The sequence below is a fragment of the Hemicordylus capensis genome, chromosome 3 (genome assembly GCF_027244095.1).
Source record: "Hemicordylus capensis ecotype Gifberg chromosome 3, rHemCap1.1.pri, whole genome shotgun sequence".
NCBI lineage: Eukaryota > Metazoa > Chordata > Lepidosauria > Squamata > Cordylidae > Hemicordylus > Hemicordylus capensis.
Window position 1 is genome coordinate 95,930,454 of NC_069659.1, and position 27,741 is coordinate 95,958,194.

Below are 27,741 nucleotides of genomic sequence, written 5' to 3' on the forward strand. Positions count from 1 at the left end.
TTTCAGAGAGCACATTCACCTGTCACCAGGACATAGTAAGCCCTAGAGATGACCCCTCTACAATTAATAGGGGTTAACTCTATTCTCAACCAAACAACCATTTGCTTGTTCATCTCATGGCAGGGGCGTAGCAAGGTTGGAGAGGGCCCAGAGACAAGATTTTAAAATGGGCCCCCCGTCACTGAAGTAAAATATATGTATGTATGTGTATGTATGTATGTATGTATGTATGTATGTATGTATGTCTCCTATGTGCCGCAATAGAACATCATCCAAAATTATTTTTTTAAAGGTTTTGTAAATTGTGGACGATGCAAGTCATGTAATGGTACTAGAGAAAGACATGCTGTTCTGGTAGCTCCAGGTCTTAACACTCACATCAATTTCGGAGGATGAATGCAACTGAAGGAAGCCCGGGCAGGTGCGCGGCTGGGGGAGTCAGTCATGTGACTTGCCTCAGGGGGGCCCAAGGCAGTGGGCCCCCAGACAACTGTCTCCCCTTGCCCTATTATAGTTACGCCCCTGTCTCATGAATACACAGTTTAGTTACGCTCTGACATTTTGGGGTGATCTCTGAGTATGTTTGGTTTGTGCCAGCCATTGGTGAGGTGTAGCCCAGTTCATTCTGCTTTGAGAGAGCCAGGGCAGCATAGCTGTCAGGAATGGTCTAAGACATTTTGCTGCCTGAGACAATGAGAAGGATGGAGGCACTATGAAGAAGACCAAAACATTGAGATAGATAGATAGATAGATAGATAGATAGATAGATAGATAGATAGATAATGTCTGTTTGTCTGTCTGTTCCCTATACATTCCTACACCCTTTGAGCTATCGGCATGAAACTTGGCACAGTGAAACCCCGACAACCACCTCACACAGACAGACGGATATACAAAGGGTAGATCCACATAATGGATATGGAAGCAATAACAAAGAGAAACTCGCACCATAAGCCCGAGCAATGCCAGGTACTTAAGGCTAGTCCTTTATAAGGGGCACTTCACAAGAAAGGGGCTAAAACCAGCCAGCCTTACCATGACCCCACTTCTACTACTCCAAAACACATTGGGCCTATTAAAGGCTGCAGGGAAGCGTCTGAGGGTTCCCTCTCGCTTTCTGTCTGCTTGAGGCAAAGGACAATATGACTCCTCTTTCCCATCTGCGGGTGGGTGCTCAGCATTCTCAGCTGAGAATGCTGCCCAAGCGGTGATGGTGACATGCAAGCACTCTCAGACTATGCCACCTACCCATGCAGTGGTGGCAGCAGTGTTCCTAGCTCACATTTTGTGGGGAAGCGGAGGTGTGCCCCAGTGGGTCAAGGAGGAGAAAATGAGCAGCATGCCTCAGTGGGGTGAGGACAGTGGGTGGCAGGTTAGCTAGCATCCATGGTGGCAGAGGCCAGTAGCTGTCACCCCTCTGCCTCTCCCTGCCTCCACACCTGAAGTAACTGCCTCTCCCTGCTTCATGGAAGGGCTGCCCTGTTAGTGGTTTGAGATCAGAGGCCCCCAGGATCAAATCAGCATAGCAATAGCAGTCTTCCTTTCTCTGTTTCATGTTTGGGCCCACAGTTGCATTTGATTGTACATCTAGGGCCCGTGGAAGGGCTTTTTAAAATTTATGTATTTATTTATTTATTACAACTTTTATACTGCCCTTCCAAAAGGCTCAGGGCAGTTTTTCTGTTCCTGCCCCTTCACTCTGGAACTCTCTTCCCACCCCACCCCCCACCCAGATTCGGTCTGCCTCCTCCCTTTCAACCTTTAAAACCTTATTGAAGACATTTATTTTCTGCCAGGCATTTGCCCTATATAATGCTATTCTTGTTTTGTACACCTCCCTGATTCTGTGGATTGGACGGCATATTAAATCTTTTAATAAACAAACAAACAAAATCTAGGACTCAATTCAGAGTACATCTAGGGCTCAATTTAGGCATGCAAGAAACATCTCCACACAATGCACTCTGACTGTCCCTAGGGCGATGTTCATGTCGAGTATATGAATGTGGCTTGTACTATCTAAAGGTCCAGACATAGCTTCCTTGCTGTAATTTCCATGATGTCAGACCTACTTTTTTCAGCTGCTGCAAATCAGAAAATCATTTCCGGGTAGCTGTGATTAAATTTATAGACAGGCCAATTCACACATCCTATTCTTCATGTGAATGTATCTCCAGGAACTGTCTGGATGCATCACAAGGAGATTTTTATGGCTTATCTGAACCAATCCAAAATTGCTGCTGGTGGCTTCCTCCATTTCTCAACAGGGTAGGCCCACACACACACCAGCCTGCATAGGAAAGGAAGGAGCATAGGACAGGAACCCTAACCTTTACCTTAGGTAGCACTATCTTGGGGCATCTAGAGATGACTAGTGTTGCCATGCTTGCTTGGACTCCTGTCTCGTACACACATGTGAACCTCATTCAACAAATGCTGTACTTGTGGAGGCAGGGGCGTAACAAGGCTGGAGTGGGCCCAGAGACAAAATTTTAAAATGGGCCCCTCACTGATACACAAACACACACTTCACAATATATAGTCATGTGACTTGCCTCGGGGGGGGGCCTCAAGGCGTGGGGGGCCCCAGGCAGCCGCCTCCCCTTGCCTAATAGTAGTTACCTTGCCTAATAGTAGTTACGCCCCTGTGTGGAGGGCAGGGCTTCATTCCACATCAGCCTAGGGGGCGGGACTTGCCGGTCAACACTGTCACCGTGTACACTGTACACATCTACAATAGCAATTTAAGCAATAGCAATTCAAGCAACTCCTCTTATGTGGTTCGACTGGATCGGTTTTAGTTTGTGACTCCTGAGGATGTGGACAAGCTGCTTGGAGCAATGAGGTCTACCACTTGTTCTCTTGACCCTTGTCCAACATGGCTTGTTCTATCTAACAGGGAGGTTGTTGTAGAAGGCCTGGTAGAAATCATAAGTGCTGCTCTGAGGAAGGGCAGGGTGCCTCCTTGTCTTAAGGGGTGGAGACTGCCGTGGTCAGCCTGATGGATGATCTCCAATTGGGAATTGACAAAGGGAGTGTAACTCTGTTGGTCTTTTGGGATCTCTCGGCAGCTTTCGATACTATCAACTATGGTATCCTTCTGGAACGTCTGAGAGTGTTAGGGGTGGGAGGCACTGTCTTACAGTGGTTCTGCTCCTACCTCTTGGACAGATTCCAGATGGTGTCGATTGGAGACTGCTGCTCTTCAAAACTTGAGCTTATGTATGGCATCCCTCAAGGCTCCATACTGTCTTACTTCCACACATGCTCTCACACAACTCTGCAAATGTTCTGCTTCTAGGATGATAGAACCTTGTACAGTACGTCAGTCACTATAGCCTCAAACATGTTATATTGACTCTAAAACAGTATCCATCCTAGGGAAGGAAAGTGCACAAGTTTGCTCCGCTTGTGACGGCTACATTTTCTTTTCCTGTCTATGTGGCAGTTGCATTCTTGTGGTAGATGGACCACAGGCACACACATATATGTTACTGATGAAGGTGTAAGCTGAAACAGTAAACTAAAATTTGATTTCATCTAAGCTATCTCTATTGTTAGTCTTCTTTTTATACTATGTGTGTACATATGTGTGAGTGTGTGTGTACACACACACACACACACATATAAGCAGTCACTGGAGACTGCAGACAGTAATAGTGAAAGGGCAGGCGGAGAAATGATTCTACTTCCCCCTTTCCAGCCATGGTCTCCCTCAAGCTGTTTTTCTCCTTTCAAGGGAAAGGATATGGGGAACTGGCAATACATGGTGAAGGAGCATGTTTGGTTCCTGAAAACCGAAGGTGCAACCTGTGGCTGGAAAAGGAAGAATGACAGCAGAACTCCTATTCAACCAAGGAGAAAGTGAACAGAGGCTAGTGATGACTCCACCCCTAACTTCTCCCCACTGTGTCACTTCTCCACCTGACCCTAACTGTAGTGGCAGGGCCATTCCTGGGAGGGTGCAAGGCTGGGGCCGAGCAGCACTCCCACTCTGCCACACTCCTTCACCACCGCTCCTTGCCCCCGGCTCTGCTGGATACTCAGCAGTGCACTCCCTGTCAACTGCATCCACTCAGCAGGGCACTCCCTGCCAGTCATTGCTTTTTGCCCCCCCCCCCCGCAATAAAATTAAATGAAAGGAGTGCTCTATAGAGGAAAATTCCTTAGAAGCATTAGGGTTAATTTAGCGTGTAGTGCTAAAGAGTTCCATCACCTCCCTCCTTCGAGCAAAGAGAGAGGTGATCAAACTTCCCAGCACTGTGTGAACTGGATACTAAAATAGAAGCCCGCGTGCGCCCTGATTATCAGGGCGCACACATGCCTCTCATTTAAAATCCAGCCCGCACATTGCTGGGAAGTTCGGTCGCCGCTCTCCTCACTGGAACGAGGAGGATGGTGATGGAACTCTTTAGCGCTATGCACTAAATTAACCCTAAAGCTACTAGATAATTTACTTCTACAGAAGCACTCCCTTTATTTCATTTCATTGAGCAAGGAGGGTGTGAGGAGCAGCGACTTATAGGGAGTGCAGGGGTGTTTGGGCCCTGCTGTGGGGCCTGGGAGAGTGCATGGCTGGGGGCAACTGCCCCGCTCACCCTGACTAAAGGTAGGGCCAGTGTAGTAGAGACAGAAAAGGGGCAGATGCAGAACATAGTTCAAATCTTATTTATCATTCAAATCAGCAGATACCAGGGAAGTGGTGGATGTCTTGAACTGCTGTCTGGAAGTTGTTTTGGGTTGAATGGGGAAACAAGCTGATACTGAATGCAGATAAGACAGAAGTGTTCTGGGTTGGTAAAATGTATTATCCAAGCAATGAGCTAAATCTGGCCTTATATGGGGTCCTGCTCCTCAGAGAGACCAAGGTCACAGCTTGGGGGGTACAGCTAGACCCAACTCTGACTTGGGAGGCACAGATGGTGGCAGTGTGTAGATGTGTCTTATATCAGCTATGGCTGGTATGTCAGCTGCAAACCTACTGGCAAAAGTCAGATCTGATGTCAGTCAGTCATGAATTGGTGACATTCAGATTGGATTACTGCAATGCTCTCTACAGGGGGCTGCCTTTGAAGACAGTTCAGAAGTGTCAGCTGGTCCAGAATGCTGCTGCAAGGATGCTCAAGGATACTAGTTGCTTCACGAGTATTATATCCATACTGCGGCAACTTCATTTATTACCAATTTGCTTCTGGGCTAGATTCAAAGTGCTGGTTTTGATCTTTAAAGACCTACACAGCTTGGGGCTGAGGTGTCTTTTCATTTGCCCTTATGAATCTGTCAGGCCCTCCGTTCTGCATCTCAGGCCCTGTTCATAGCCCTGCAATTGACTGAGATCCAGTTGGCAGAGATTAAAGACAGGACCTTTTTGGCTGTGGCCCCCAAGCTTTAGAATGCCCTCCCAGATGAGCTTCACCATGCTCCCTACTTCAGGGTTTTTAAGGAACATTTGAAAACCCATCTTTTTAGAGAGGCTCTTTAGTATTTATCCTTTGTTTTTAGTAGGTTTTTATTCTGTAAATATGGCTTTATTTGGATATAATTTTTCACTGAATTTTATTAATTTTATATAGTTTTGTCTGTTTTATTGTCCTTGTGAGCTACCACTCACAACAGAAGGGTGAGATACAAATGTTTTAAATAAATGCATACATAAAGCTGGAGAGTCCATTAGAAACAGCCCTGTAGAGTGCTTTTAGCACAGGTACAGCAATCTGTGGGATTTTCTGCACAAACCGATAAAATAAAATCAAAGTGACTTGCAACTATCTTTTTCACAATGACAGGGTACAGGGACATCCACTTACAAATATATGATTGACTAAAAGGAATTTGTGCAGATTGTGGAACAATGAAAATCTATTACAGCAGACCTCATTCATTGTGAGTTAATCCTCATATTTTAGTATGACCTTTTTAAACTTGGTTAATGTTTTCCTTAATGGAAAAACATTAAAACATGTCAATGGAAGAGAAATTACAACTGAAAGCCAAATAAATGACAACTTGGCTGATTTGAGGTTTCTATCATTAATGCCCTTAGTAGACCCAGTTGTGTTAATAGCAATCATTTTGTGCTGTGCCAAATGCGTTAAAATAATTCAGAGTTTAAGAGTAGAATGAATAGTCCATTAATATTTTCTCCTTCCCATCATTTTCTTTTTGAATCCCCACATTTTGGGGGGGTTAAAGAGGAAGCTTTCAAAAACAATACAGCAGCTGTCCATCATAAGATGCATAGTTTGCTTTCCAAATGAGTGGGCTGATTATTTTAAAATATATTATCATACTATTGAGTGAGCCGGGCTGTAGTCATAAAATTAACATCACATTCTTATCATTGTAATCGTAAAATCATTTGCTAAAGACTGAAGCCTCTTAGCCCTCATAGATAATGGGTTTGCTTTGTTTAAAACATTTAAAATGAAATGTTATTTAACAGACAGATTTCAAAGTCTGAACTGTGGTGTAATCTGAGTGCTTTAGACTCTGGGCTGTCTCTTTTGTTTGTTTGTCAGATACATACCAGATTCTATCAGCTATCAAAACAAGTCAAATACAAAATGCCACAGACATCAGCTAAAATACAACTGAACTATTGCAGGTCAAGAATCCAGCACCTTCAAATACTCTGCACTGTTATATGTCATACAGGGGTGGAGCCACCATTGGGCGACCGGGTTCAAAGAACCCAGGCTGCCACCAATCAGGGGCAACACCTCGCGGCCCCGACACGCTCCCACGTCTGACTTCAGACACCTGATTTAGCTCCCGAGTGGGGCCGCGGGGCCCCGTTCGGGAGTTAAATGGCTGGCGCTGAATTCGTGGTGCAGCCAGGAACAGCTCTTCCCTGCCTTTAAGTTAGAGCCTGGCCAGCAAACGCAGCGCCAGCCAGGCTCTAACTGCCTAACTGAGCTATGTGGCTCTGTTTGGGAGCCAGACCACACCCCCTGCGTCTGACAGCAGCTGCATTTGTGTCTGACGACAGCTGCGTTTGGGGCGGCCAACGCTGCATTCACAGCACAGCCAGGAGTGGCTCTCCCCTGTCTTTAAGGCAGGGAAGAGCCACTCCTGGCCATGCTGCAAACGCAGCGTTGGCCACCGCAAACACAGCTGCCGTCAGACGCAAACGCAGCCGCGGCTCCGTTCTGGCCGCGGGCATGGTCTGGCTCTTGCGTGGCTCCGTTCGGGAGCCAGACCATGCCCCCTGCATCTGACGTGAGGGTGTGGCTAGCCCCCATGTCTGACATCAGACACGGGGTGGGGTGAGAGGGGCCACGGCACCATGGCTGGGCACGGACTGCTGCGTTGTGGCTCAGCACTTGATGTCATACATTAAGTACAGTCAAATACTAAATCTCAATTCATGTCAAATACGAAATACTAAATACTATTTGATTAGGAGTGGGCCTGATCTTCTTGATCTAATAGTATTTAGGGTAAGCAGTTGTTGAACTATTTCACCGACTAGTTGAATAGTTGTTGAACTATTTCACAACCACAATTTATTGGGAACGATGGGAGTAGCACCAGAAAGGTGATGACTTCTTAGTAGCTACAGAACAGTCCTGTCATCAGAAGCAGCATGGGCAGGCTGCAGAGTGGCTCAGAAGGAGCATGTGTGCCCCTCTCTTGGATTGGTTGCTTGTTGCATTGTAGTGGGCCAATGGGTTGAAACTACAAGGAAGCAGATTTAGGTTAGACATTCGGAATGATTTCCTAACTGTAACAACTGATCTGGAACACACTGCCTTGGGCAGTGGTAAGCTCTTCAACACTGGAGCCTTTCAAACATCAGCCATTTGTCAGAGATGCTGCAGCAGTTTCCTGTACTGAGCAAGGGGTTGGACTAGATAACCTCCAAGGTTCTATTCCCAATGGAAGTAGCAATGCAGCAGAGATGACGCTCCTTAGGAGGCATGGAACAGCTGTTCAGTGGCTCAGAAGCATGCCCTGCTCTTGGATCCATGGGGTGCTGCGTAGTACAAAAGCCAAAGAATTTTACAGTAGGAAGGGACCTTGGAGTAGAAGACCTCTACTGAAACCCCCTGCTCAGTGCAGGCATAGCCCCCTTGGTTCTGCCACTACTTCATGAAGAGCCACTCCAGGATGGTCCTCTTCTTCTCATCCTTTTTCACAACAGCAGCAGTGGCAACACCTGGTGCTGCCTGCTTCGACACAGTGCATCCATCTCTTCCCTCATGCATTACCAGGCTGGTTATGAAAAGGGGGAGGAAGCAGAAGAGCAAATGTACTGCCATGCCAGCTCCTCCTTTTCATAAGCAGCCCAGCAGCGCATGAGGCGGCAGAGCAAAGAACACTCACACTATGCAGTGGTGACTATCACTGCCACAAAGGTGGAGGTGGTGGTGGAGGAGTGTATGTGCATGTGTACAAGGGGGCAGCATGTGTACAATGCTGCCACAAGGGGGCAGCATTTGGTGACAAAAGAGAAAGAGGGTGAGGATGGGATGCACATAAAGCAGCATTTGGTGCCCAGAAGACTTGGGCTGCCACTGTGTTCACTGGCTGATATGATGTTCGAGGGTAATGAAGCCAGAAAATATTGGCACAGCCAATACTGTACACATCAGGTGTCATGAGAGCTCAGAGGAATGCAGCCATTATAGGCTAAGACTACTTTAGTGTGTAACAGGAAGAGACCAGTCCAACAAAGATACAGACAGGAAGAAGGAAGGGACTCTGCCCCCAATTAAGATCACCACTAGCAAATGGTAGTGCCACCTACTGGCTGAACATATTACAACATTTCCACACATCTGGAGCGGCTGCTGCAGATGAGACGGATGAGTGGAAGCAAGCTGCAGGTTCATTGCTTGTTCACATTTCCTACCCCACCTAGGGTTACCACATTCAAGCTTCCCAAATCTAGGTGGCATAATTTACCTATTATGCAAATTATGCAGCAACTAATTTGCATTTTTAAAATTTTTTAATGGAATTTATATTTATATTATTCATATTGGAAGAAGGCTTCTGATGCCATTTACACTGCCCCCACTTTTGCTGGCCAGTTCTTGCTTTTTGTGATTAACACAATTTGCCAGGGAAAACATTTGGATAGGGATGATACTGCTGGTTGGGAAAACAAAGGCTCTTTCCGGTGGTCTCACTCCCATCCTCCCCATGCTCTTTGTTGTGCTGGAGTCTGGAGAAGTCTTGCAGAAGTATCAGAAACCTTTTCTGCGCTCTTCTTTTGTGTGGGATGAGGCAGGCGATAGGTTAAAAGGAGTGAGTGGTGTTTCCTAGAGAGGCCCGGACAGAGCCTTTGTTTCCCTGCCCTGCACAAAGGCTCTGTCCGGGCCTCTCTGGGAAACAACACTCGCTCCCTTTAACTCATCGCCTGCCTGATCACACACAAACCAAGAGCACAGAAGAGGTTTCTGCTGTTTCTGCAAGACTTCTCCAGACTCCAGCACATGCCCTCTGCCCAGCCAGGATGGGAGAGTAAGTTGAGCTTGAGCTTCACCCCAGATCTCCCCCTGCTGGGAAAGGAAGGAGAGAACAGCTTGGGTGTGGCACTGACTCTGCTGTTTTTGCCTCTGCCCCACCTTTCTTCAAGTGTGTGTCATCTCTGGGGCTGCTGCTGCTGCTATATAGAGCAGGCTGGGCCAAGGGCGCGAGCCGAGCTCTCAGCCGTGGGGCGAGCTGCCTGGGGCCTCAGAAGACCCTCCTCATTCTTCCATCAAGAAGCCATCATGGGAGCTTAACCATTTTTATCAAACGGAGGAGCTGTCATTGGTCAGGCTGAAGGGAGTGTCTTGGAGAGCAGAAAAGTGGGGATGGTGTGGGGGCAGCAATATCACAGGTAGCAGGCAGAGGGAGGTATGGCGGTGGGAGTTGGGCAGGCCGTTACAGGGGGAAACGGTCCAGGCAATTGAGGCCTGTTCCTTTTTCCGGCCCTTCTCCCAACCCTCTGGCCCCAGGGAGCTCTGAGAACACTCCCTCGAGGATTAGGGTGCTGCTGCTGAATGCCAGGTCAGTCAAGGCTAAAACATCTCTCAGCCACGATTTGATTGTGGATAAGCATGCTGACCTAGTACCCTGTTTCCCCAAAAGTAAGACCTACCCTGAAAGTAAGACCTAGCAGTAATTTCTGATGTACCACTAATTGCCCTAGTGCATTTTTGGGGGCTAAAATTAATATAAGACACTGTCTTATTTTCGGGGAAACACGGTATGTGTGACGGAGACCTGGTTGGATGAGCTGGGTGGGGTTGGTCTCTCTCAGCTCTGTTTCCTGAGCATGCAGGAGTCCCGCATGGAGGGTCGGGGAGGGGCCGTTGCAGTCATCTATCGAGAGATCTTTCCCATTTCCAGGTGCCTGGTCAGGCAATCTCAGAATTTCGAGTGTTTGTCCTTGAGGGTGGGCCTCCGAGATAGGCTGGGGATTCTGCTGGTGTACTGACCACCCCGCTTCACTTCAGTCTCCTTACCAGAGCTGGTGGGGGTGGTCTCAGAGGTGGCCTTGGGTTTAACCAAACTTATTGTCTTGGGGGATTTCAATATCCACGTTGAGGCCCCCCTAGTAAGTGCAGCTCAGGATTTCATGGCAACCATGGGCCTGTCTCAGTTAGTATCGGGCCCTACCCACATGGCAGGACATAAATATTTAAAACCAACAATTTGTCCAATCCACTTCAATTTAAATATACATATTCCTCCCACATCTCTCTGCTCAGAACCAAAGCCCTATGCCCAGTCATTCCAGGTGATCTAAAGGCTGGGCCTGAAATAAATAAATAAATATAAATATAAATATAAATATAAATATAAATATATATATATATATATATATATATATATATATATATATAGGCAAAGGGCAGATTCTTCCATATTGGGGTGGAACTACTGTTTTAAAAATAGTTTTTTTTTAATTAAAAAAATGTAAAACCAGCAAATTCCTCAATTTCTGAATTATATATTCAGAGTCATTTCAATCTGCCTACATCCCCCCCCACCTTATATTAAAGCTCTATGGCAAGCAATCCCTAAATATCCAAGGTGGGGGGACCACAAAAAGGAAATCACATCCTACCTCCATTACTAAGCCTGAGTCAAAAGCTGGGCAGAGATGTGGTGGGCAAGGGCAGCCAGTGCTGCCCACCCTGCCTCCCTTCTTCCTTCCTACTTTTCTTGCTGCCTGCCTACCGGCACTCGAGTTCAGGCTTCAGGGAGGCCTACACAGAGGCCTCTCTGGAAGACCCGCCCACTCACCAAAGAGCTGAGAGGCAGAGACTGAAGGGGCTGCAGCAGCTTGCAGGCTGCTTCACTCCCCTGGCCAGAGCAGAAGGGCTAGCAGGAGAGAGGGCCAGTAGGCAAGGCAAGGGGGACTAGCTAAGGGGCCTTGGGGGGAGGGCCTCCAGGCCCTGTGGGCCTAGAGACATTTGTCTCCCCTTGCCCAATAGAACTTACACCCCTGGTTGACATGGTTGCTCCTAAATGCCCTCTCCGGCTTGGTGGAATCTGTTCTGTTCCTTGGTTTTCCTCGGCACTTAGGGCGATGAAACAACTCGGGCGACAGCTGGAATGAAGCTGGAAGAAGAGTTGTGATGAATCCGACTGAACACTAGTGCCCATTTTAGGGACTACTCTGTGGCGGTGGGGGTGGTGAAGAAATGCTTTTTCTCTGCCTCCATTGAATCTGCTCAGTGCAGACGAGTGGAGCTGTTTCATATAACAAAGACATTACTGCACACATCCCCCCATGTAATGGGGGAGGAATCATCTACAGCCCATTGCGATCAGTTTGCGTGTCACTTTGCAGATAAAGCCGCTCACATCCATGCTGATTTGGACTCCAGAGCTTTGGCAGTTCCAGCAGACGTGCCTCTGGTACCATCTGATCCTATTGTGTTGGATTCTTTTCCGTTGGTGCAGCCTGAGGATGTGGACAAGATCCTGGGCAGTGTGCGGGTGACATCATGTGCTCTTGACCCTTGCCCTTCATGGCTAATAAAAGTTGCCAGGGAGGGTACAGGTAGATGGTTGGAGGTGATTATTAATGCTTCACTGAGGGAGGGCAGGATGCCATCATGCCTCAAGGGGACGATGGTAAGACCATTCTTTTAAAAAGCCCTCCCTTGATCCCTCCAACCCAGACAACTATGGACCTGTCTCTAACCTTCCCTTTTTGGGCAAGGCGATAGAGCGTGTGGTGGTGTCCCAGCTGCAGAGGGTCTGGATGATACAGATTATCTGTACCCTTTTCAATCTGCCTTCTGCCCTGGATATGGGATTGAGACTGCCTCGGTCACTCTAGTGGATGACCTACGCCAGGAACTAGACAGGGGGAGTGCATCCCTGTTGGTTCTGCTAGACCTCTCAGCGGCGTTCGATAACATCTACCATGGTATCCTTCTGGACCGCCTCTTGAGTATGGGAATAGGAGCTACTGTGTTGGAGTGGTTCCGGTCCTTTCTTGGGGGGAGAGTCCAGAAGGTGGTGCTGGGGAACTACTGCTCAACTCTGTGGCCATTGGCCTGTGGGGTCCCACAGGGTTCGTTTTGTCCTCCATGCTGTTTAACATCTATATGAAACCGCGGGGAGAGGTCATCTGGAGACTTGGACTGAGTTGTCAGCAATATGTTCTATCTCTCCGCTCTCTCTCTCTCCTTGTCACCTGAACCTAGCGAGGCAGTGGATGTCCTGAATCGGGGGCTGGAGGCCGTGATGGGTTGGATGTGGGCTAATAAACTGAAACTGGACAAGACAGAGGTAATGTTGGTCAGTAGGAGAGCCAATTGAGATGAGGAGTTTTTACTGGTTCTGGATGGGGTTGCACTCCCCTTGAAGGAGCAAGTACATGGCTTGGGGGTATTACTGGACCCGGCTCTGCTTTTGGAAGCTCAAGTGGAGGCGGAGGCCAGGGGTGCCTTTGCATGGCTTCGGCTAGTGCGCCAGCTACGCACCTTTCTCGAGAAGGCAGGTCTGGCCACAGTTACCCATGCCTTAGTCACATCACGGCTGGATTACTGTAATACGCTCTACGTGGGGCTGCCCTTGAAGAATATCCAGAAACTGCAGCTAGTGCAAAATGCGGCAGCTAGGGTTTTATCTGGAGCTGCCCAGTGGGAGCACATCACACCCATTCTGAAAGAGCTGCACTAGCTACCAGTTTGTTTACAGGTCCAATTCAAAGTGCTGGTTTTGACCTTTAAAGCCCTTAACAGTTTGGGCCCGGGATACCTGAGAGACTGCCTGCTGCCAAGGGTTGCTGCCCGCTTGAGGTCATCTGAGGGGGCTCTTCTCCGGGTGCCAACAATAAGGGAGGCTCAGTTGTTGTGCATAAGGGACAGGGCCTTCTCTGTTGCTGCCCCCAGACTCTGGAATGCTCTCCAGGTGGCTATTCGCTCCTCAGTCTCCATCAAAGTTTTTAGAAAGCATGTTAACTCTTGGCTTTTTTACCCAGGCTTTTATATGCTTGTCTCTGCTGCTGCTTCTTTGTATTTTGTTCTGTTTTTATGCTTGTATTTTAAATCTTTTTAATCAGATTTGTTTTTATTTTTAGCTTAATATTTTGATGGTGGCTTTTTAATAATCTTTTTTAAAAATTCTGTGTAAACTGCCTTGGGATTGTTTTAATGAAAGGTGGTATATAAATTTAAGAATAAAAATTAAAATAAATAAAAATAAAAATTACCCCCTCAGATCAGGGAGACCACGGGAGCCCAGCTGCAGAGGAATCTGGGCAAACCGGGTGGCACATTTGAAATTAGGGTAAATAATGAGTGATTTCAGCAGCTGGGTGGAGGAGCCAAAATTCAGGGGCTGCCCGGAATTCCGGGCCACATGGCAACTCTAGCCCCACCCATGCTGCCTAACTCTCCCTCTGTGTTTGCCCTGCCCGGAGCGGAACAGGCTGTCATTCTCTTGGTTGGGGATTGGAATCCCCAACAGTGTGATTAGAAGCGCCAAGTGAATGACAGCCCATGCAGCTTCGAGTGGGGTGAGCACAGAGGGAGAGCTAGACAGCCTGGGTGGGAAGAGTGAATGAACAATACACCTGCAGTGCATTCCTCCCCTCAAAACACACACACACACACACACACACACACACACACACACACACACACACACACATCGGCCTTGGTGTGCATGGAAGCAGCTGCACCACTGTTTTGACTGGCAGTTCTGCAAGCTGCATCCCCTTAGCTTCTTCCATTGCTGTGAAAGGGAGAAACTGCGGGGATGCAGCTTGTGCAGCAAAGGCACATTACCCTTGTGCATCATGTTAGCCCCTGAAAACATGGGGGAAAGAGATTGAATGGTGTCAGCTCCCATTCCTGACCTATACACGTTCAACAAATGGTGTGAATCAGGTTCACATATGTACAAATGGGAAAGCTGAACTCCTAATCACATGAAGAGTCCTATGTACTCACACGTGTATGTGCACAGGTTCTAGTTATATCATCCATTGATTGTGTGGATGTTATTTAATTCTGAGGGTTTAAATAGCACACACAATATCAAGATGACATTTTCAGAAATTGCTGGGGGAAACTTTATAATTTGGCACACGGAGTATATTCAGATCAGGGTAACTCCCTGGATAATTTGGATGAGATAATTAAAATTATGTACTCCTTTCTCCCTTGCAACAAATAATTGAAAAGCCTTCTACATGTGTCCTCATTAAAAAGGTGTCCTGGAAAATATCCCTTGCTATAACTACCAAAAGAAGCAAAATGATCTGAACAACAACAACAAAAATAGTGCTGCAAAATACAGCCCACAAAGAAGGGATCTGGGGTAGCTATGAGAAGAGAAGACAGCTTTGAGGTCATTCACACAACCAAAAACCGTGTTCTACCCGGGGTTGGGAGCTGTGTATGCTCCTAATTTTTGGTTGTGTGGAAGTAAAGTAAGAGGAAAAGCTGGGTTTTTATTGTGTGAATGACCTCTTTATGTTTCTGTAGTAGACCTGTTAAAGGAGAAAAGAACCATCAGACGTAAAATACTGAGGCTCTCCACACAATCTGTGTGGAGAACTGGGCGGGGTTTGGTGGGGAGTGCCTGCACATGAACACTCCGGCCTCCCTGGGTAGCCGGATTGGCCGCCCACACGATAACCAGCTCTGTCATGGAGCCAGTTGGAGCAGCGGGGATTGGGGGCCACCCAGCCTGCAGATGCCCCACGCCCATCCCGGCCTCCACGCATGGGGAGCCTGCCAGTCAGGGGTCTCCTTGTGACTCACCACAGCATGGGGCCATGCTGTGGCAACTCATGATCAGGGAAATGGGGTTAGGGGAGCGCTTGCTCTGCTAACCTCGTTTAAGTGGGGTATTTAGTGAGGTTTGCGGCCAGGAGCCACGTGGCTCCCGTTGCAGCACACGACCGCTGGAAAGCGGGCTGGGCTCCCTTAGCCCGCTTTCCAGAAGTCGTGAGAATAGCCTCACTGTATTTATCTGAATCCAGTACTCGGTTTTCTCCAGGTTCTTTGATGTTAGAAATCAGGGGGTCTAATGCAGAGTCCTCTTCCTTTCAGGTAAATGCAAATATAGACAATATTCAAAGTCTATCATCTTAAGTTCAGAGTAGTCTTCTGTTATATGGGTACAGACAGTACTCTCAATGCAGAACATGAGACAAACAAATATGGACAGTCCTCTTACCACAAAACATCTTCAGCCTAATTCTGCGTGTAGTCCTGCATCTCTAGTTAGAGTCAGGCATCAGGTAATAGAAAATAATAATGGAAATCAGTTTTGTGCCCACATTAGTAAAAGGAGATAATGTATCCCATCTTTATAAAGGTTTGGAGAGAAAAGTACATTTTGGGATTGAAAAGATACTGAGGCAGTGGAACTGGCAAAAGAAGCTAAAATAAACTAGCTCTCTGTGTGTTTTTTTTAAAACTGCTACTATTGTGATAGATATTCTGCTCCATTAAATTACAGCAGGCACAATTTTGCACCTGCAATTAATTGCAGGCATTTATCCTTCTGTGTGCTAAATTGCAGCTGCAGAAATAGGGACAGCAGTGAAGTGCTTTTGAAGATAATCAGTCTAATATATGCTCCGTGCATAAATACATCAAAGTAAATTCTATGCTTCACAAGCTTTTAAAAAGCTATTATAATGCAATTAATATCACATCTATATCAGCTGTCTTTTTTCATTCAAATAGTCTCAAGTGTTCTTTGCCATAAGAACAATCAGCAACAGCAAAACAAATATTGGAATTCTCTTTTATTCTACTAAATGCAAAAGTAAAACAAATTGTTTTAATTTAAGGAATGATGTGTGAAATGAAGGGAGGTTGGTGCATAGGAGTGTTTTAAAAAAAGATTATGAGGCCACAATAATTAGCTATGCATTCCTATAAACCAAGATTATTATTTATTATATTTTATCCTAACCTGCCTCCAAAGAGTTCAGGATGAAGTTCATGGTTTTCTCTTTCTACTCATCCCCTGATTTTATCCTCACAACAGTCTCTGAGGTTCTACCAGTTTAAGTCCAGTGCACTGTGCATTACACCACTGGATCAAGCATTGGATCAAAAGCGCTTGATCCAGAAACAATATTCGTCTTACCATAATAAGGCTGTCAGACTCTCAGTGTCCACTCTGAAGGAAGACAGATTGAGCTGCAATTCTGATCCAGTGCCATTTGGGTGAGATAATAATGTTTGAATATATGTTTATGTTTGCTGCTTGAACGGACCATGTTGGGTACATCTTTCTGGGTTATCCTGAAGGATGTGCCTTATTTCTGTATTGTTCACACATGCCTTAAGAACAAGAATATTATGTGCAGGAGAATCATGTACATAAAGTCCCTGACTTCTTGGCTCAACAGACTCCATACGGCAAGTAGCCGTATGCTCTATTGTGATGGATGGAAAATAGGCAGCAAGCTAGGCCTGTAAGTTGCACATACAGGTGAAACTCGAAAAATTAGAATATCGTGCAAAAGTTCATTAATTTCAGTAATGCAAATTAAAAGGTGAAACTGATATATGAGATAGACGCATTACATGCAAAGCGAGATAAGTCAAGCCTTAATTTGTTATAATTGTGATGATCATGGCGTACAGCTCATGAGAACCCCAAATCCTCAATCCCAGAAAATTAGAATATTACATGAAACCAATAAAACAAGGATTGTAAATAGAACAATATCGGACCTCTGAAAAGTATAAGCATGCATATGTATTCAGTACTTGGTTGGGGCCCCTTTTGCAGCAATTACTGCCTCAATGCGTAGTCATGTGCACGGACCGGTTCGGAGGCCATTCTAAAGGCCTTCAGACTGGTCCGGGCACGGGGTGGTTTTGGTTCGGGTGGGGGGTTCCACTCAAAACAGGGGGGGCTTTACTCACCCCTTCCATTAAAGTCCCGTCTTTTTTGTAGTAATCGGGCGGCAAGGTGCCGCCCGCTTCAATCTCCTCTCGGCGTGGGCTCCTCGTATCCATAATCGGGGCGGCAGGATCGCTCCCAGTCCCTGCCGCCCCCTTCAAGCTAAGTCCCCCTCGGCTGGCGGCCGCCCCCTGAAGCTCCCCAGAGGTCCCCCGCTGCCCCCTTCTTTCCAAATCTACCCCCATTACAAGAGGACGGCAGGAGAACTCCCTGCCGTCCCCTTCCCCCTTGCCGGCTGGGCTGCAAATGGCTTCTAGGAAGCCTTTAGCGCGCGTGCCGGCAAGGCGAGCGGACGGCAGGGAGTTCTCCCGCCGCCCGCTCGCTAAAGTAAGCCTTGACTTATCTCGCTTTGCATGTAATGTGTCTATCTCATATATCAGTTTCACCTTTTAATTTGCATTACTGAAATTAATGAACTTTTGCACGATATTCTAATTTTTCGAGTTTCACCTGTATAGAAACAATGCAGGAGTTAGGGAATTACAGCTGTTTAACAAGGAGTCCATACTGTTTTTCAGTTTAATTCATCTGTGAGTAGTGGCATAGCAAGTCTGAAGGGGGTCCTGGGACAAGAAGTGAAGGTGGGCTCCTGTCCCACTGCCTTCTTCTCTCTCACCCACTCCGTGTCTTTGCTACAGAAGAACTATATGGGCATGGTGAAAAACAAAACATTTCCAGCATGCCCTTTCCCTCACTTCTGCACAAGTAATATTACACTCTCCCCAAACTCCAGTCAAGAGTCAGCAGTTTGCCACCAATTCTGAGAGTCAGGAGGGAAGAGGGGGCTGTTTACCAGCAACTCATGGGCCCATGGACGTTTGTTCCTCCTTGTTCAATTATAGCTATACACCTGTCTCTGAAGGCCAAATCAAACATGTTTGGAGCTCCTGATGTCTTTCTCTCTCTCAGAAAGTAATTGCAGGGGCCCCAATTTAGATCAAGACCACAGCATGGGGAACAAGGATGGGGGTTATCTCTTTGCTTCTGACTGATTATCCAGCCTGAATTGCCCTCCCTAAAGCTGCCAGTAGGTAAAGATTTATGGCCTCTTCCCTCTACAGGTGATAGCAGCTTCAGGGAGTGATTTGGATAAGAACCGCCACACGGGGGAAAGAGTTAGACATCCTCTCACAAACACACACCATGGCCCAGATCCAAATTCCATCTCCCTTCCCCTGCAGCTGTTTTCTGAGAAAGAAAAAGACCTCAGGAACTCAGGAACTCCAGACATAGAGCTCTTGTGCATGGGCATCCACAAGACCTTTCCCAGGGATGGGGGCAAAGCCAGCAAAACCCACTTTCCTGGCAGTATGCCCCACTGAATTCAGTGGGAACTGGCTAAATTTGAAGGAGGGCAATTGCCCCTTCTTGCCCCTCCCTCCAGATGCCCATGCTCCCCTGTCACATGTAGTTTGGTCTTCATTGTAAACATACTTTAACATTAAAAGTATGTGATCCACATATTGTGTTTTTATTTGTTTAACAACACATCTGATTAAATCCAGATTCAAAATGAACAGACTGTAAGTCAGGTCAGTTTCTCCCAAGTTCCTGCTGAGGCTCTTCAAAGAAAGAGAAGAGTGCAAGAATGGTCAATAGAAATCATAAATAACGGGGATTTTGAAATCTCCGATCTTCATGTAGAAACAAATCACACCAGAGCCACCTATTGGACACAATAAAAACAGCTTATATTTACTTGCTTCCTTATTGTCAGTGAAAGAAAATGTAGCTCTTTCTAGACTTTGTATATAGCACAATGGATGAACTGTTGTTCATTGTTACTCATATGGGATCCAGAGGTCTTCCCTCAAGGCACTTCTGTGATGGGGATATCGTATTTTGACTTTAGTAAATGCACACAATATGGGTATTAGGGGAATGCTATACTTCCCTCCAGCTAGTGTGTTGATTGTCATTGTGACTGAACACTGTGTAAGAACATGGTTGCAAATCCTCCAGCATTTCCCATAAACTTGTATCAATACATCTTTTTTCACATCAAGGCTCACAGCAATGTACTGAGGTTGGGGTAGGTGTGGGGAGCTCAGCCAGTGATCCTTAGTGTGCTGTATGTCCTATTCATTGTCTTGGCAATAGCTTCTCCTGCACTCAGAGCTGGCCAATCCACTTGGCAAACTAGGTGACCAGTTAGGGCACCAAATGGGTGGGGTGGGGTGGGGTGTCAAGACCCTGAGTCATGTGCCACCCAGCCAGCCTAAATCAGGGCCGCGCCCACTTGGTAGACCTAGACAATCACCTAGGGCTGCAACCTGTGGGGTGCACTCTTGAACTACTGCCCCTTAGTTCACACAGGTGCAGGCACATACCTCCCGTCGTCTGAGTGAACAATCAGGTGGGCAACCAAGCAGGTGCTCCCCATCTGTCACCTTCCCAGCCACCCAACTGCTCTCCTTGCCACCTCCACCTGCCAGTTCTGCCAGTGCCAGCTGTTTCTGGGTAGCCAGCCTGCTGTGGTGCATTATAATCACATTCGCTTGGTGATGCTATAAATTTTATCATTTGGCCATGTCATTATAATGCACTGTGGCAGGCCGGCTGCCCAGAAGCAGTTGGCAGGGGCAGGGGCATCAGAGCAGCGAGGACAGCAAATGGGTGGGCTGATTACAGGGATGGCCCACCCACACGTTTGGAGACTGCCCACTCACCTACCCACCCACCTGGATAACAGGAGGGACTTGGGCTACATGGGCAAAGGGGGTGGGGGGCACCAAAGCCAAGCTTTGCCTGGGATACCAGCAATGCTTGAGCTGGCCCTGCCTGCACTGGCTTCTGAAGTAGAGTGAATAAATGGATCAGAACTGTTTTCTCACTTGGAAAACTTAATATTGAATAGACTTGTGTAATCTTCCAACAGCATCTGCCCTGACTCAAAAATGTAACTTCCAGAGACTTGGGGGAGGGGCCTGGAAGATGAAGGACTCTATGTAGGAAATGACTCTAAGAACTCTAGGGAAGGACTTCCCCAACAGCATCCCAAAGAGCAAAACAGATACAAAACAGTGGCAGTGGTTTGACAGGAACAGGGACCAAAACAGGGGCAATCAGAGCATATATGGTAGAACAAGAATTGTAGATCCATATCCAATGGCACCTGTGATATCACTAGGCTTCCCAAAATGTGTTTTCCAGAGGAAGAGTTATCCACCTGCATTGGAGAGGGGAATACATTATCTTTAAAGAAATAAAGCTGAAAAGGAGGGGCAGAAAAAGAAATTAGGTAGCTCACAAATGGCAGCACATTGCTGCGTGGGAAGGAAAGAGTATTGCTGATTTTTGGCACTGCTGTATGTTTCTAAAGTACTTAATAAATGCTCACATGTTCAACACATTGAGCACAATCTGTAAAGTTTTTTAAAGGTCACAGAACAATGTGGGCCGAAGAGAGCATGAGTCTGTGTTCTGAGCACTTTTCAATATCGCCCATGACTTTGCCTCAGCCCACAGAGCCCTCCAAACCATAATAGATATGTAAGTATAATGGGGATGGGAGTGGAGTTGTGGAGTTCCCCATAGCAAAGATGAATGTTGAGGGAGAGGTGTTTGGATCTCCTGCAATAAGGACGACGTAAGCATTTATTATGCAATAAGATTTTTGTCTTCAAAGGCCCTAGAAAGACAATGGTGTTGGTCACTGTAAACCTAATATCTGAACACTAAAAACTGCAGGAACATTGTTGCTACCATTAAAGAGTAATCAAAAGTACTCATGACAAAGCACAATCAAAAAAAGGTTTCTGACCAAAATCTTTACCAAAACACCCACATAATTTAGAATCAACAAATGCTTTCAGGAGTTCAAATAGTATCCAAACTTTCTGGCCCTGAAATACTCAGTCTCCAGACAGAAAATGTATTAGACTCATTAATATATGCCAAACTGAAGAGTTAAGAACATGGGCAAAATTACACTAAAGTTGTTGTCTCCTCCTATTCTTACAGTAAGATAGATAAATTATTAAATGGTTCTTTTCTCCTGAGCCTCCTACCCCCAGCCATTCAGAATTCATTGTCACCCTTGGGCTAAACATTAAGTGGGATTGGCAAAACTAGCAAATTGGATAGTTGCCCTCTTAAGTGAAGAGTCAGTGTGATGTAATAGTTGGAGTGTCAGGCTAGTGCTGGGGAGATCTGGCTTCTCAAATCCTCAGTTAGCCATGAAGCTTGAGCCAGTCACTCTCTCTCAAGGGATGTACAGAATGGTTCGTGATCAGAACATTCTGACTGTTCCGAGTTTGGAACAGGCCCTTCATTTGAAGGGTGTTCTGTTCCTAGCTCAGAGCAGAATGACCCATTCCAAGCTCAGAAGACTCAGACCATCCTGAGCCTCATTTTGGACTACAAAGTGGCACTATTCTGGCCTCTGCGCATGCATGGCAGCCATTTGCGTGGTGATAAAAAATGGGAGAACTTTGATTTGAACATTTTCATGACGAAATGAACTTTGCCAGTTCTGTGCTAATCACCATTTTGCCATCTTAAATCTGGCCTTGTGGCTGTCCTAGATTAGACCAAACTGGGTCCATCCAATTTAAGTTGTGGATTCTGCCACTATTTTTATCGTCTAGTCATCACTTTGGAGAGCTCTTGCTCAGAAGGTCTTCACTTGCATAGACCAATCCTACCTCTGATCCAAGATCCTTCTTTGATGGGCTGCCTAATGACAACCTCTTCCTTGTCCCATCTTTTGCTCCTTTCTAGTCCTGTTGCTCCTGTCATACAGCCCAAACTCTTCAGCTTCTCTCTCTCTTTTTGGACCTTAATTGGACTCTAGGGATCCAATTACTGCAGCAACTTACATCCTAGTCAGATTTCTTATGACTATATGATAGTCATAAGATTTGTTCTATCTTGGATTCATACCATAAACCATGAACAGGCTTTTTCTCATTTTCTAGTCTCAGGTCATTTGAATGTGCAAGAAAAGTTAACCAACTTCAGACAAAAACTACAGGTTTGATAGCTAAAACCCTATTTTAAATGGTCATTGCAAGAGCTATGTGAACAGAATACAACTATATAGTAGATTCAACACTGAAGTGATTGATAGGAAGAGGAAAGGAAAGGGAAAGACACAACAAATCATGCCATTTCCTTGCTCTATAATTACATACAAGTGCCTCTCCGAATTTCATTATAATATTGGAAAGTGGTATCTATCTTACATGCAAATAGGACCCACCCTCTTTTTTGTCTTTGCTGTTTTATGGAAGAGAGATGTCAAAGCAATCATTTTAGCCAACTACAGGAGACTCTATAGCAGTGTAGTGGAAACATCTATAAAGCAGAGGCTGTTCTTAGGCAGCTGGAAAAGGTTTGTTTTATGGAGGAAACCTCCAAGATGCAACTTGCTGCTTGACAGAGAGCTTTACACCATGTTTTCTGCCCAAAGGGCAGTAACCAAAAGCTCTCAGACTAAAACACTTGCTAACTGCTTTACAGTCTGGAGCCTATTTCCAACATTGTACCTGGAGCTCCTTAAACAAACAAACAAACAAACCTCTGGAGTTGTTGTTTTTAATGAATCTTATTTGCCCATAACGGCAATATCCATAGTTTTATTATTGCTTTCTTTTAACTTAGGTGCACACAAAACATGGAACAATGAACAAAGACCATCAATGTGCTAATTCACTCCCTTTATTTCATTACAGCAAAGGAATTGCCTGTTCACCACATATAATGTGGGTGTGTAACTAAGCAATAAGTGCTTAGAAAGTGCTAGAAAGCTGTGGCTCCGATGTAAATAGCAAGCATCCAAAATCAGAGTGCTGTAGTCCAGTCATAGGCTAATTTTGCAATGGGCCATTTAAAATGTAATTTGAAAGCCTATTAAAATACAACCTTCAATGACAATTTGGAGTAATTTAAGGCAGTGGGCAGGGGAGAGGAATTACTCCACAAACCCATTATTCTTACTCCAGACGCCATTGGGACAAAAAGTGACGATTTGTATGAATGTTCTATAAGCTTGGCAGAAAATGATAGATAAGTTTTTATCTAGAATAATATGCCTATAGGAGTTTCAACTAAACCACATCACATGGAAAGTTGGAACATTCCATAGTATTCCTACACAGTCTGGTTATCTTTTATTTTTGCCTGAATTGTAGAAAAGCAAGTGCTGATTAACACCAAAACAAGAACAACAGATGCATGGAAGTTAAAAAGAAACTCCCATTAAAGGGGGTGGGATTTACAACCACAACCAATGTTATATATTTGGGGTAAAGGTATCAACTATTTTTATTAGAAAAGTGGTATATATTTACAGTGGATTAAAGCCTTTGTCTCAGAACAAGCTCACGTGAGGGAAAGAAATGCTGAATTATCCCTGTTGAGCTGCCTGGCTAGGTGTGTCCTAAAACTATTTTGTATTATCAGTATGTTCAAAATGCTGCCGCCGCCACCCCTTTTATTGACAGAGCTTGAACCTCCCTGGCTCGGGGTGGAATCCCAGGGTAAACCTCTTAATCTGGCTCGTGGACAAGTACAAAAATCTTCCATGTGCGAACCTACATGTGGTGAGAAAACTGACAGTTGCTGAACATCTGAGGATGAGTTTGCACCAGAGTCCCCCTTTTTCCTGAATTAAAAACCAACTCTGAGAGGCTTGTAAAAAGAAAAGAACTTTTTAAAAAACCCAATTGTATTCAATTACTACAGATGGCTTCGGTCTGAGGCTGTCTCAGCTGTTATACAGAGTTAGGAATACTTAGTAAGTTACAAAAATAGGTTGTCTTAATGCACACTTAAATGTTTATAGAGACTTTTACAACACCCTAGGTTAGGTGGGCATAGGCTAGCATTGCTTATTTTAGTTGGATTACAGGTAAACCAATAATAGAAAAGTATCAGGAATATGCAAAAGCACCCCCCCCTCAAAGACAGAGGCGTATCTAGGGAAAATAGCACCTAGGGCAAGCACTGAAATTGCACCCCCTGTCCAAACATCCAACACCTATCTTTCAGATAACTTTACCATAATATCAGCTGAAAAATACAAGTCAAGCTCGTTAATCTTTTAATATGTCAAAAACTATTTAGCTGTGGACGTAGCCAGACCAAAAAATGCTGGAAGACTATAAATTTCAGTATGCTGGGGCTCATAAAATACCCATATACTATGTGGAAGTGTACTTGGAAAACTAATGTCTAATTCTCTACTATGCATCTACTAGCATCACTATTACATAAGTTTTAAAAATAAATGGAGAATTTGACTTTTCCCAGATACTCTGAAAATAACTAAAGGATATGCAGAGTAAACTGTGTCACTGCTTGGAATATATTCTAGTATTTCAGAAAGACAGTTAAAATGAGAGAAAGAGAGCAAGAAACTCCCAGTGGGCATTAATACTAAGGATTTCACACTGATTCAAAAACAAACTCACCATTAATAGCTATATTATTAAGACATCACATTTAACTCACTTATCACAAGAAGCAAAGTAAGAGCAAATGAATACAATCCTAGTTCATAAATTTCAGCTCATTATTCACAAGCCCTGATTCTCTGTACATAGTGCCAAACTGAATATGTGTACAGTGACATATTATATTAAATTTTTAAAAATACCTGTAGCCCCTTCTGGGGCTTCCTAAAGGCTCTGGGGTGGGTCTGCAAAGGTTCCCCCTCCCCTCGCTGGCCTCTAGGGCTTTGCAGGGACCATTTGAGTATGTGTGGTGGCATATATATATATATATATATATATATATATATATATATATATATATATACACACACACACACACACACACACACATACATACAAAAATTGTAGTAAATCTTTTTTATATTGCCATTAGGTTAAGGTCTCAATTAAGTGCTTAATTGTGAAAGCTGTTTATGCTTTTTAAACTATTTTTTTATGAATGACTGTATTTTGTTCTACTGTGTTTTAGATATATATATGGCTGCTGAAAACAAAATGACTGCCATGCATGCTCAAATGGCCTCTGCGAGGCCTGGCATGGCCTAGGGCCTCACAGAGGCCATTTGAGTATGCACAGTGGCCATTTTGTTTTCGGTGGCCATTTTTAAAAAAATTATTTTTTAAAAATTGTGCCCCCCCTTCAAGTGGCGCCCGGGGCATGTGCCCTGCCTGCCCTACTCTAGATACGCCCCTGCTCAAAGAAATATAAGTTTCTAACACAAAATTGGACTAACAAACTGTTCCCTATGCTGAATTCCCTTTTCCTTGAACTCACCCAATTCCTGAGGAGAATCAAGCTTCCTGCAATCCTTTAAGGATCTACAGTTGTTCCATGAGAGAAACCTCCATGCTGGCTTTGACCATGAGGGAGCAAATCTCCATTGTACCTCCACTAAGCATTTCCTCACTCACTTCTCTCCAACCAAAACCTCCTTTTTTCCTGGCAATAGCTCTCTAACTCCCACCCACCTGGTGTGCTGATTGGCTGAGCCCTGGAGTTCACAGGCCTGTCAGTCAGACAGGGTTCACATCCAGTTAACTCTTTAGAGGGAGGGGGGCTGGTCACTACAATATTTTAAATAAAAATTATTAGTATAATATGAACTAGATGAGGGAAAATATTGGAGATAAAACCAATCTTTACATTAATCAAAGGAATGCCTTTTGATTAATAGGGGGGGCAATATATTACATGGAATAAAGAACTAGATGTAGTGGTTGACAATGAAATGCAGGCAGTTCTACTTAAACAGGAGCAATCACACTTTCACAATGCTGCTGCAGCTGCATTTGTGCAAGTGCTCTTGCACAAGACGGCTAACATTTTTTTCAGAACCACTCACATTTCACAGCACAACATTTCAGTCATTATTTCTTATGATCTAATAATGTCTCTGCTTACTTAAAGAGGATGCGGAGAGAAAACAGCGAGAGAAATCAGATTACTGTTTATATATTGAAAGTTGCAAACAGAAGAAAAGGGATTTCCATCTCCTGTAAGACAAATCATCATTTGCCTCACTAATGTGGTTCATTTGTACACTCCATGGGAGTGAACCTCAGATATGCTGTTCCCATGCCACTGAAGTAACACCTGGGCCTGAGACACAAGTGGTGCCGCTTATCAGTGCTGCAGATTTCAGTTGTCCTCATGTTTGAAGCAAAGGCTTCCCCAACATTTCTACAGATTAAAGATTACTGATCCCTAAACTAAGAGGAAATAAGGTACAGTACTTCTTCCTGGTGCACATGCACATGGTTAGCCAGGATTTCAGCCAGTGGTTTGTTTGTTTTTTCCTTTTGCATATCAGACCCTTATACCATATGATCTTTTGAACGTCACTTACTGCGCAGTATGGCTTTGGTTTTAAACAAACCTCTTTAAGAAACATAAGCACAAAGCCCTTTTGGGAGGAGAGCTGGTCTTGTGGTAGCAAGCATGAATTGTCGCCTTTATTAAGCAGGGTCCACCCTGGTTTGCATTTGAATGGGAGACATGTGTGAGAACTATAAGATACACCCTTTAGGGGATGGGGCCACTCTGGGAAGAGCACCTGCATGCAGAAGTTTCCAGGTTCCCTCCCCGGCTTCTCCAAGATAGGGCTGAGACTCTTGCCTACAACCATGGAGAAGCTGCCAGTCAGTGTAGACAATACTGAGCTCGATGTACCAATGGTCTGACTCAGTATAAGGCAACTCCCTATATTCCCAATCTCAGTGAATATAAATCCTGTATGTAAGATACTGAGAGTAGGTCCTTTGCCCAAACCCTAGGTAAAAAGCAAGGCTGGCAGGAGTGTGTGTGCATGTACACACAATTTTTCAAATTCAGTCTCCATTTTCCCTATCATGAGAAATAAAATGCAAACACAACTGGAGCAATTGCTCTGCAGTTGCTTAGTCACTTAAAATCATGTTTTGTAAGAACACAAATAAGGGATGAATTATCACAAAGACAAGATCTTGATCAGGTACATTTCCAGTTGCTTCCACATATAAGCAGAGTCCTCTCCGTGATCATAGGATAGATGCATTTTATAGCATATTTGTAACTTGTAAAAACTCTTCATTGCTTCTCATGAACTATTGGATAGATTCCTAAAGCAGACCTCACAACATAAAATCCTCAGCTGTGTGTATGATTAGGTAAATCAAACATGAAAGATGGTTAAACTGGCTGGTTTCTAAGATTTGAAAAGTGTGTTTTTTGCACATACTAAAAAGGGTATTATAATAAAAAAAGACAAATACTATCATGGTGTTAACTATAAACTGAGAGATTCATTCAAAAGAGTGCCTGTTATTGTGGGATGAAATTCCATCACTGGTCTAGTAGGCCATTACACTCATATCGTGCCAGGAGCTAGCGTGGCGTAGTGGCTAGAGTGCTAGA

General features: G+C 45.0%; 2 long non-coding RNA genes across 2 annotated transcripts in view; one reads left to right on the plus strand and one right to left on the minus strand.

The window, feature by feature from the left end:
• Positions 1–11,186, minus strand: part of LOC128349711 (uncharacterized) — a 122,769-nt gene extending 111,583 nt beyond the window's left edge. The window contains exon 1 of the long non-coding RNA XR_008318934.1: positions 11,063–11,186. This is a non-coding gene — a long non-coding RNA (uncharacterized LOC128349711). The remainder of the gene's footprint in view (positions 1–11,062) is intronic.
• On the plus strand, positions 9,378–19,071 carry LOC128349712 (uncharacterized). Its single transcript, XR_008318935.1, has 3 exons — positions 9,378–9,468; positions 16,465–16,646; positions 18,897–19,071. It is a non-coding gene; the product is annotated as an uncharacterized LOC128349712 (long non-coding RNA).
• Positions 19,072–27,741: the final 8,670 nt, after the last annotated feature.